The sequence below is a fragment of the Alosa pseudoharengus genome, unplaced genomic scaffold (genome assembly GCF_046254945.1).
Source record: "Alosa pseudoharengus isolate Yale_2024_CS ecotype anadromous, Long Island Sound unplaced genomic scaffold, YU_APseudo_1.1 YU_APseudo_1.1_scf_112, whole genome shotgun sequence".
NCBI lineage: Eukaryota > Metazoa > Chordata > Actinopteri > Clupeiformes > Clupeidae > Alosa > Alosa pseudoharengus.
In genome coordinates, this window is record NW_027468579.1 from 21451 (window position 1) to 31451 (window position 10001).

The following is a 10001-nucleotide window of genomic DNA, read 5'->3' on the forward strand; positions in this document are numbered from 1 at the left end:
TGAGAAACTGTTGAATTGTGTGCATTTGTGCGTGTACGTGTTTATGTGTGTGTGTGTGTGTGTGTGTGTGTGTGTGTGTGTGTGTGTATGCGTGTGTATGCGTGCGTGCATGTGCTTGTGGATGTGCCTGTGTGTGTGCATGTGCATGTATGCGTACATCTACTGTGTGTGTATGTGGCATATGTATGATTACTGTGAATGTATGTGTGTGAATATCTGTTTATGCACATGTGTGCATATGGAATTGGTTAACATGACCCCTGGAGGCAAACATACGCAAAAAATTGGTCATCCTAGGCCCTACGGTACAGATGAAAACGAAAAACGATGGTTCGCTGGAAGATTCGCTGTATGCAGTTTGCTTGCATAAAATTATTCCAGGGATTTTGCAACACATCAACAAACACGGGTATACAGTGGCTATTCAAAACATGAACACACTGTGAGCTATACAAAACAAGTGGGGAAGAGGAAGCGTTACACCTAGAAATATTTTGCCCTGGAGCTGGGTAGGGAGTTGATCAATGACTTCGCCAGCAGGAAGAGAGCTACCATTCGTGAATGTGGGGCTACTGTGGACATTAATCCAAAGAAACAAGACAGCGCACGTCTTCGAGTGACTTCCCGGAAAGCACAGTGTTTGGCTGTGCCACATGCAACACACATACAGGGGCTGTTTCCTCCAAGCCCCCCCCCCACCTGATTCATGTTTCATTGTCACACCTATTGAATCAGTAAAGGTGTTTATTTAGCTGATATTTTTATCTGTTTATCAGATTATCAGTTTTCAGTAAAAACAATTATGAATTGCAATCATCAGAAAACACTGTCAATTCTGAGAACCACATGGGAATATTCATAATGACTACAACACAATACAAAATGGGTTTGACTGATTACCTGATAATGAGAAAAATCATGCTGCAATCACCATAAATACAGGTATACAGTACCAATACCATACTTACCATTACTTACATGAAAAAGAGAAGAATGCCAATGCAATGTTTCTGATTAGATAGTCCAGAATTGTAAGCCCCCCCCCCCCCCCACGGGTAGCCTTAGAATGTTCTATAAGGGTGGTTCTGTTAGGCTTTTCAAGGGGAAAAGGGTTGATTTATATTGAACAAAAATAGACTCAGAGTTCCACTGATAAGAATTTAATACATGCTGACAGAATGTGTCAATTCAGCAAACAGCACAATACAGCAACGAAACTGTCAAGGTCCAGGCTGCCTTACTGATACAGCACACGGCACTCCTGACTGACCGGCATGTGGTGATCTCATCCTGGGCTCACACTGACCCTGTCATTAGGTACTGCCTCCATGATGTCTTTGTCCATTTAGGACATGGCAATCATCGCTGAAGACTGGTGCCCTGCTCTCTGCCCCCTTGTAAGCCATAGACTTTGATCAGTTAATAGACTCAGCAATCTCTCTCTCTCTCTCTCTCTCTCTCCTCACCTCTCCGACAGAGGAGGAGCAGGGTTAAGCTCATTCTGGAATTGAATTATCCAGACCATAATACTGTAGAAGATGATGATTAAGAGCAGGGATTGTTAAACTGTGGATAAAAAAAGCTAAGCAAAATGTTACCACCTTACCGGAATTCTGTGCCGGGTTGGTCACTCAGGGTCATCGAGAAGAAAAGGTTTGTGTGGAGGGGAGGCCGTTCAACTTCCAAGTGGATCTGGTTAGGTAGTGGGCAGAGGTCCAGTAATGTGTATATACTGTCAGGATTGGATGTAACTAGGTAGGACTGGGTATTCACATAACATATACACTGTCAGATTGGTATAACACACTATCAGTTTAGGTACAATGTGGATACACTGAGTCTGTGAGTCCAGATCTTTCTAGTAAGTGTGGGGGATATGTTGACCAAATATGACCTGAAACAGCCAGAAACTACTGGTGGAAATGACCGAGACCACCTCCTCGTCCCCTCAACTGTAGTCCACTTGAAAGTGTTTACTGTATTTGCTCCAGCCCAAACAAATCACAACCAGGGGTGTCGGACTGGGGGTAAAACCAGTACTGATTACTAGGGACCCAAGAGGAGGGAGGGCCCTTGGAAAATCTGGAATGTATTTTTACCTGGATATTTTAATTTCCTAATTAAATTTCATAAAATGAAAAATGAAAATCGAGAAATGGAAAATAAATCGCAAGCAGGTGTCAGTTTTCATTTTATTTATCATTTTGGCATACATTTTGCGCATTGTCAGGAAAAGGCAAAGGCAAAGTGAAGTTTGCATTTTCATTTTCTAACTAACATTTTCATTTTCATTTTTGGCAGTAATATACCAGGATGGTAATGAAAATGAAATGACAAATAGACGTTTTCAATTTATTTTTATTTTTGTCACAAATGTATCATGTTTATCAGGAAAATTAAAAGCCAAATGTATATATTTCATTTTATTTTTAAATTTGGCAGGATAATTGCACTGACACTTTGAAAATTAAATGGCAAAACGAGTTTTTCATTTTAATTTCACTGTTTTCATTTTAATTTTATTAATGGCAGGAAAAACCCCCCAAACATGTCGACTTTAATCTCAACTGCTCCACAGCACACTGTGTTTCTGGGCTAAAAAAAAAAACGAGGATTTCCTTGTTGCTAAACCCGATTCTGAAATAGTCAATTTCACCAAATCCTCTATACAAGGCATTTTGTTGCTGACTGACTGTCCGGACTTACTGGCAGCTACTGTCTCCAAACTAGTTTTGATGGACAAATCTAGAATAAAGACGAAATGTCGTATGTGATATATCATTTTGGAAATTTCAACTTTAATCTCGACAGCCAAATCTGGACCATCAAGATTAAAGTCGACATGCTATTTCAACTTAATTGTCGAAATTTCGAGTTTAATGTCGACATGTCAAGATTAATTATTATATCATAATAGATAGTCAGTCATAGGTGACTCAATCAGGAATGGAAGTCGATTAAAAAACAAGGAGGAGGTTAACTTTAACTTAATGACAAAATCGACACCCCCCTCCCTTTGTAAAATTGGCTGTATCTTGGAAAGTATTGATCTTACATAAAATACATGTTTGTGTGTCTCCTGGGTAATAGGTACACCTGGTAATTTTTTCAGAAAGTGCGTGGGCCCTGGTTGAATTGACGAATGACCCAGATGTAGTATGTTGCCTGGGAGGCCCTAGAATGTGTGTTGTGATTTTGGAAGCACTAGGCTCAATAATAGTGAAGCTATTTAAATGTATCTTTGTAGGCCTATCCACTATCGGTTTTGCACTTTGTAGACGGTCCCTAGACGCTGGAAGCAGAATGCTCAAGGGACGCATTTTATTTATCCACATAGGCTATGTAGGCTACACCAGAGCCCGTTTACGGAGAGCCGGATCACTCCCTATTAACTCCATTGTACCTGCAATCTGTTGCAGTTCCGCTAGGGGCGATCACGAATAAGTGCAAAAACAATGGGGGGTCTATGGAGCTAGACGGCTAAATTAGTCTCTTTCACCTGGTTGTCGTTGAAAAATCGAAGATTTGATTGTGGTTTCTGCAAGCTCACTATGGATTATAGGTCAAAAGTTGAATGAACGAGTACTTACATCCTTTCGATTTATTACAGGTTGGGTCGTTGTTGCCCACAACACACTAGCTTTCTGCTAATGAATGACGTCATTGACGCATTTGAAAGGCTTTTTAGAACAAATAAGTGACTCAAAAAATATAATACTCAGCGGTGTGTATTTTCTCTGTCCCCTCTTTCGCATGCAACATTCACATTTCTGGGCAAAAAATTATATCCCGAGAAAAGTGGATTTGAGGGGTACAGCTCCATAGACCTCCATTAATTCTGCCCTTATTCGTGAGCGCCCTCATGTGGAACCAGAAAAGGAACTGCAACCAGTTCAGAAACCGGAAGTTTCCAGAAAGTAGCGGTTCTCCCCTTATTAGACATTCTCTGGCTACACGGTGCTTTCGGATAAAAACCGGGTTGTAGCTTGTTGTCTACCTTACTACAGTTAGATAGCTGTATATTATGTCATGAAAACGTTTCGCCTATGACTTATTGAACCGCAAAACGCGAATCTTGCAAATCTGCCAATTCACCCTTCGCTAAGCCACACCCGAAAACCGCCACAGGCCAATCGTGGCTTAGCAACCCGTCACTAGGCACGGGAGGTCTGACAAGCTTTTCGAGTTTTGCCATGTTAACCTATGGAGACTGAAGGCCTGTGGGTCACGAAGGGCACTTATTTGGATGTGTGGTGCCCTAACCCACGTAAAGACACAGTGAAATAACATGTTACACTATAGAAACATGATATAATTGGGAACACATATTGTTCTAACTATAAAAAATGGCATATTGCATGATATTTCCATAACCGCGAGATACACGCTTCACGATAACGGCAAGAAGTTGTTAACAGACGTTCACCAAGATGTATAGCCCATCAGCAATCTATTTAAAATAAAATTTAAATTTAAAAATTTAAAACACCTATTTGAAGTACCATTCATGATATGTTGTCAAATATTGAAGTTGTGGGAAGTACATATCTTAAATGGTATGTTTCTTTCGTCCCCCATACCTGTTCCATTCATTCTGGCCAGGAGAGTCGAATGAAACAAAACGCACATTCGACTTCTGCTTAAATAACTCATGAACGGTTTTGTTCAGAGATGAAATTCCAACTGTATTTGACAGAGGACAGATGTAGGTTGTTAGTGACAAAATATTAGCTTTCAGTGTGGTACAATGTCTTTGTAAATTACGTTTCATTGAAAAGTCCCGGTTCTCCCCCTATGTAATACACGTGCAGGGTCCTAAAGCTTGTCAGGCAGAGCAACAGTAACTAAGAAGGGCGGGACTTAGCGAAGGGTGAATTTCTGTCTAACCGTTTCTAAAAGTGAAAAATACGGTGCTCTTCGTTTCGCCGGTTTACTCATGGTTCCGACTCTCAATAGATGATGTCTTTCAACTTCAACTTTAAATTCGCCGTCAACGCACAACTCTAGGAGTATTAGGGCCACACATGAAGGAAAAAATATTTTTGCCACGATGAGATTAAACTCGACACGTCGATTTTAAAGTCGCCATGTCGACATTAAACTCGACATTTCGAGAATAAAGTTGAAATATCATGTCGACTTTAATCTCGACGTGTCGACATTAAACTCAACATTTTGAGAATAAGTTAGTTTGGAGAGAGAACGACCGCTCGGGACAATATTTTGATTGTCGGTGCCGTTTAAGTAGTATACTATAGACCAGGGGTGTCAAACTCATTTTGGTTCAGGGGCCACATACAGCCCATCTGATCTCAAGTGGGCCTGACCAGTGAAATAATTGCAAAACATCCACAGCTTAGTTTTTTTCAGTAGGCTATGCTTTACCCTTCAGCCTACATTTGTAGCCTACATAATCACAAGGGATATATTAGATTATTACACATTTATCCAGAGAGGCCAATGAAATGGAAATAAAATGCATTTCACTCTCATAAACAACTGGTTTATTTTTATAGTTGAGTGGATAGGCCTACATTTTTACATCTGACCACCTGAACCAACTCACCACACTAAACTCAAGTGGGAGCTATGAAGAAAGTTAACATCCTGCCTTAAAAATGTAAATGTGCAAATGTATGAAAAATAAAATGAATTTAACAAACATAAGTTAGCAGTGCATGAGCAATACGATCAACTGATACGATTAGGTTACATCAGATCAAATAATTTTGTAGGCTAGGTGGTGGTGCTGTGTAATAGGCTATCCACCATAAAGGCCAGATCCTGCACCCATTCCGGGCATTTAAATTGCTACTGGTCTGCCTTTTTTCTCCAAGAACTGTCCAATTTCCTCTCGTAGTTCAAAGAAACGCTTAAGTACGGCACCTCGGCTTAACCACCGTACTACAGCGTGGTATGGTAAGCCAGACAGAATGCCATTATCACTAAGAAAACAGTCAAACTGACGGTGAGTCAGACCTCGCGACCTGATTAAATTTACAGTTTGCACAACCACACTTTAACATGATCCAAGTTAACACTTCCTGGTGCAAAATACAATAAAATGCCCAAACATCTTGTCCTCCGTTTGCAGGCTGCACTTTGTCTCTGAATTTTGTCGCAACGCCTGCTTTTCTCCCGACAATGTAGCCAAACTGACAGCACAGGACCAGTCAACTCCGAACTTTTTTTTTGTTTTTTGGCTGCGCCTAGCGGCTAAATTGAGCATTTCGGTTATTTCTTTGAAAATTCATAACTCCTCCTTTTTTTTTTTTTTGACATCGTCAGAAATGTATTCTCTACAAGTCTGGGCCGGATTAAACCATCTAGCGGGCCGCATCCGGCCCGCGGGCCGTATGTTTGACACCCCTGCTATAGACTATACTACTTAAACGGCACCGAAAATAAAAAAATCCAGTGGAAACTAGATGGCAGAAGTGTGTAGGCCAATCTGCCCAGCAGCTTTTTCTACTTTGTCACAGAGTTTGACAGGTACGATCTTTCAAAACGCCATGTTATTTCTCATAGACAATCAACGCCCGGAAGTTGGATGGATACGGAAGTTAGGAGGCGGGACTTATACTGGAGAGGTCTATTGATGAAACATGGTTCTTCGAGTGTAACAATGATTAGACATAGGCCTGTAGGCCTATCATGTGGACAAAACATAGAACATATTAACCTCCGTTGCTCAGCCAAATACTTTCCTGTTAGGTCCTTATCACGGAGTTACAGGCGATAAATGCGATGGTCAAAAGTAGCCTAAACGTCATTAGCGGCTTATTTATTTATTGTAGGCCTATTATTAAAGAGTGTTTTTCATCTAAAGGTTCAACTTCATGCTTATGCACTAGACTAGGCATACTAGGCGCTCTCCCTAATCCTAGACTTTCACATTGCTTGTTTGTAATGGATGCAAAACAGCCTATTGCTGAATGTCTATGGAGGGACGAATGAAGCTGTCCTCCCGACCACCCCATGTACTAGGCTAGTAGCCTACATGCGCACATATGCAGACATAGTCAGGGGCGTGCAGAGGCGGTTGTGGCTAGATGGGATACAGCTAACAACGGAAGTCACGTAACAGATAGTGAAATCTCCAGTGAAATCTCCATATAAATAAACAGTATCAGGACAGGAAGTAACCTAACCCTAACCCTTAGCTGTATCCCTTCTAGACACCACCCGTGCAGAGACCTTTGAAGGGGCAGGGGCTCAAATTTTAAAAAAGGGCACATGGAACAAAATTTTCATATGAACGTTCAGCCTTAGATTTTCGAAGCTGCCAGGTAATTGAAATGGATGGACCATGACATGGTTAAAACGGGTTTGATAGCGTACTTCATTAAACATGAAACAACTTTAAACATTTTATTCTCTATCTCTAAGCTGAATACTATTGCATGTTCAGATAGGCTAACTGCCAAGTGACCTTACCGTGCTCTCAAACGTCTCCTGCAGCACTGTGCCTGCGTGCACCTTCTGAGAGTTCACTGAATGTATGACGTCACGGATTGGTGGCCGCAAGGCATTTCAATTAACACAGAAAATTGTTATTTTTGTAAATTTCTAATTTCACAAACTATTACTGAGACATTTTAGCGAATATTCACGTTGGAACTAGCGGAAGTATTACACATTTTAAAGAGTAAAAAACGGGTCTTGTCAAAAGGGCACTTGGACATCAAAGGGGCAAAGGGGCAAAAGGGCAGGTGCTAGAGCCCCTGTAGTCCCCCTTCTCTGCACGTGCCTGGACATAGTGCATAAATAAAGTACATGCACACATATTCCCTCACGGGATAAAAATAGTATATATGCTTATGCTATACCTGTGTTTATAGCCTCCTATATTTATTGCATGTGAGACATGGAAAAGCAGTTTTAGAAAAATGAGTTTTGCCATGTTAACCTATGGAGAGTGACGGCCTGTGGGTCATGAAGGGCAGTTATTTGGATGTGCGGTGGCATTACCCACGTAAAACAGAGTAAAATAACATTTTGTACAGAAACATTATAGATATGGAGATTTATATAGCCTAATCCCCAGAAATTGTAGGCTACACCAACAGATACACACCGTTAACTAATTTGTAGACTAGCCTACCAGTCCTCAGTCAAACACTCACCTTACTTCGAACATCCCTCTGGTACCAATCGGTGTGTTGTAACTTTAAACCCTCGGGGCTCGAGGCAAATCTCAGTGTATCGCCTGTCAGTTTCTGCATTATTTTGTGTACGAATGACCTCAGTTATCTTCTTTGACCAATGTTCAGGTTTCCATAGTTGAAAGGCGACAGACACGTGGATTCGTTTAGATGCTCTCTGAAGCTTCAGCGTCAGCGACAGTGTTGCCAGATGCCAGCAAGGTTTTCCAGCTCAAAACCTCGTCAAAAACCGCGAGAATGCACAAAAAACCGCCCAAATTTGCTTTTGCTTGTTTCTCATTTAAGCACATTGAAATCATTAACAAGCTTTAAAATTACCCATTTTTCGACTTAGCCTATCCAATTTCAGAAACAATATTCAATCAAATGAATGCAAAAGTAGGCTACACGGACCTCAGTCAGACTATTCTTCTATAAGCTTATGTTACGGAAAATAATGCAATAAACGTAGACTATCAATGAGTCTGTTTGTGTCAATAGACGCTTGGAACAAAAGCATTCAGTAGGCTAGCCTAACATAAAAACATTGAGTGGATATATGAACATACAAAATAGCCTAACGCACAACATTTCAATTATTTATAATAGCAACATGACATGCATATTCATGTATAACATTAGATGAAATCGCATTGATTATAGAACAGGGGTGTCGACTCTTTGCAGAGGCAGTGCGTTCATAACTGGTGGGCCAACTCTAGGCTACACAAAAAATATTTTCATAGGCCTACGCCAAATGTAGACTAAAGGCTTGAGTTAAACTTGAGTCTGACACCTGTGATTTAGAACAATTAATTAATACATAGGCGCTATCTATTCCCTGAGACAGGCAGTTAGGCCTAGAGTTTTCATGAAAATCGCGCTGAACATAGGCTATTTAGGACAGTGTCAGTGCGCTCTTTGCAGAAGCAGTGCGTTCATGCATGGCAACTCTATACACGCAAAAAATATTTTCATACGCCAGATATAGGCTAAAGGCAAACTTGAGTTTGACACCTGTAATTTACACTGTAAAAAAAGTCAGTAGAAATTACGGCAAAAAACTGTCAAATCGCAACAGTCGATGGCCGTAAAATGTAAAATAGTATATCACCGTAGTAAATACAGTAAATGGCTATAAATGAAGAAACATTACATAACTTTAATTTTTATGGTTGTAGTATGTAGAAAACACTGGATTTTTCTTTGAAAATAAAGAAAATATTGGGAAAATACCCTTAAGTAAAAAAAAAGTAATTACTGTCAAATTAACAGCATTATTTAGCATAAAATAAAGTCCTTGCTGATGTGTACTTTTTCAATTTAAATTTAATTTAATAAATAAATAAAATAATGTGTTTTATGTATTTTTAACTAAAATTAATTAAAACATGAATCTGTAGTTAGGCCTGCAGTAGGGTATTTGTCCCTTTCAGTTTATATGAGAAAGAAACACTTCAATGATTTTAAAAACATCTGATTGCTCTGCTACATTTAAACGCATCTAAACTCATGATAATGATTAAAGCATATTAAAACTTCTTTTTTCATTTCACCCCAAGGCTACTGTTTGGAGATTGTGCATTTTTTGACATTAACGCGCTTAATTTCAAATAGGCCAATCAGCGTACTGTATGACTCCCGCCGGTTAACCAGAGCCTTTCCTTCAAGCTCAAGTCAGCACCAGCACAGCTCTTCCCTAACCTCCAACGAACTGATATGGTTGAGTCGGTCTTCACCGGAGGAGCTTAATCAGCGGTGTGGATTTTTAGGAATTTGCCTCAGCCAGAAGAGGAAATTGTGTTCACTTGTGGCATCACCACATAAGTTTATGATTACCTTTCTTTTGTATGCATG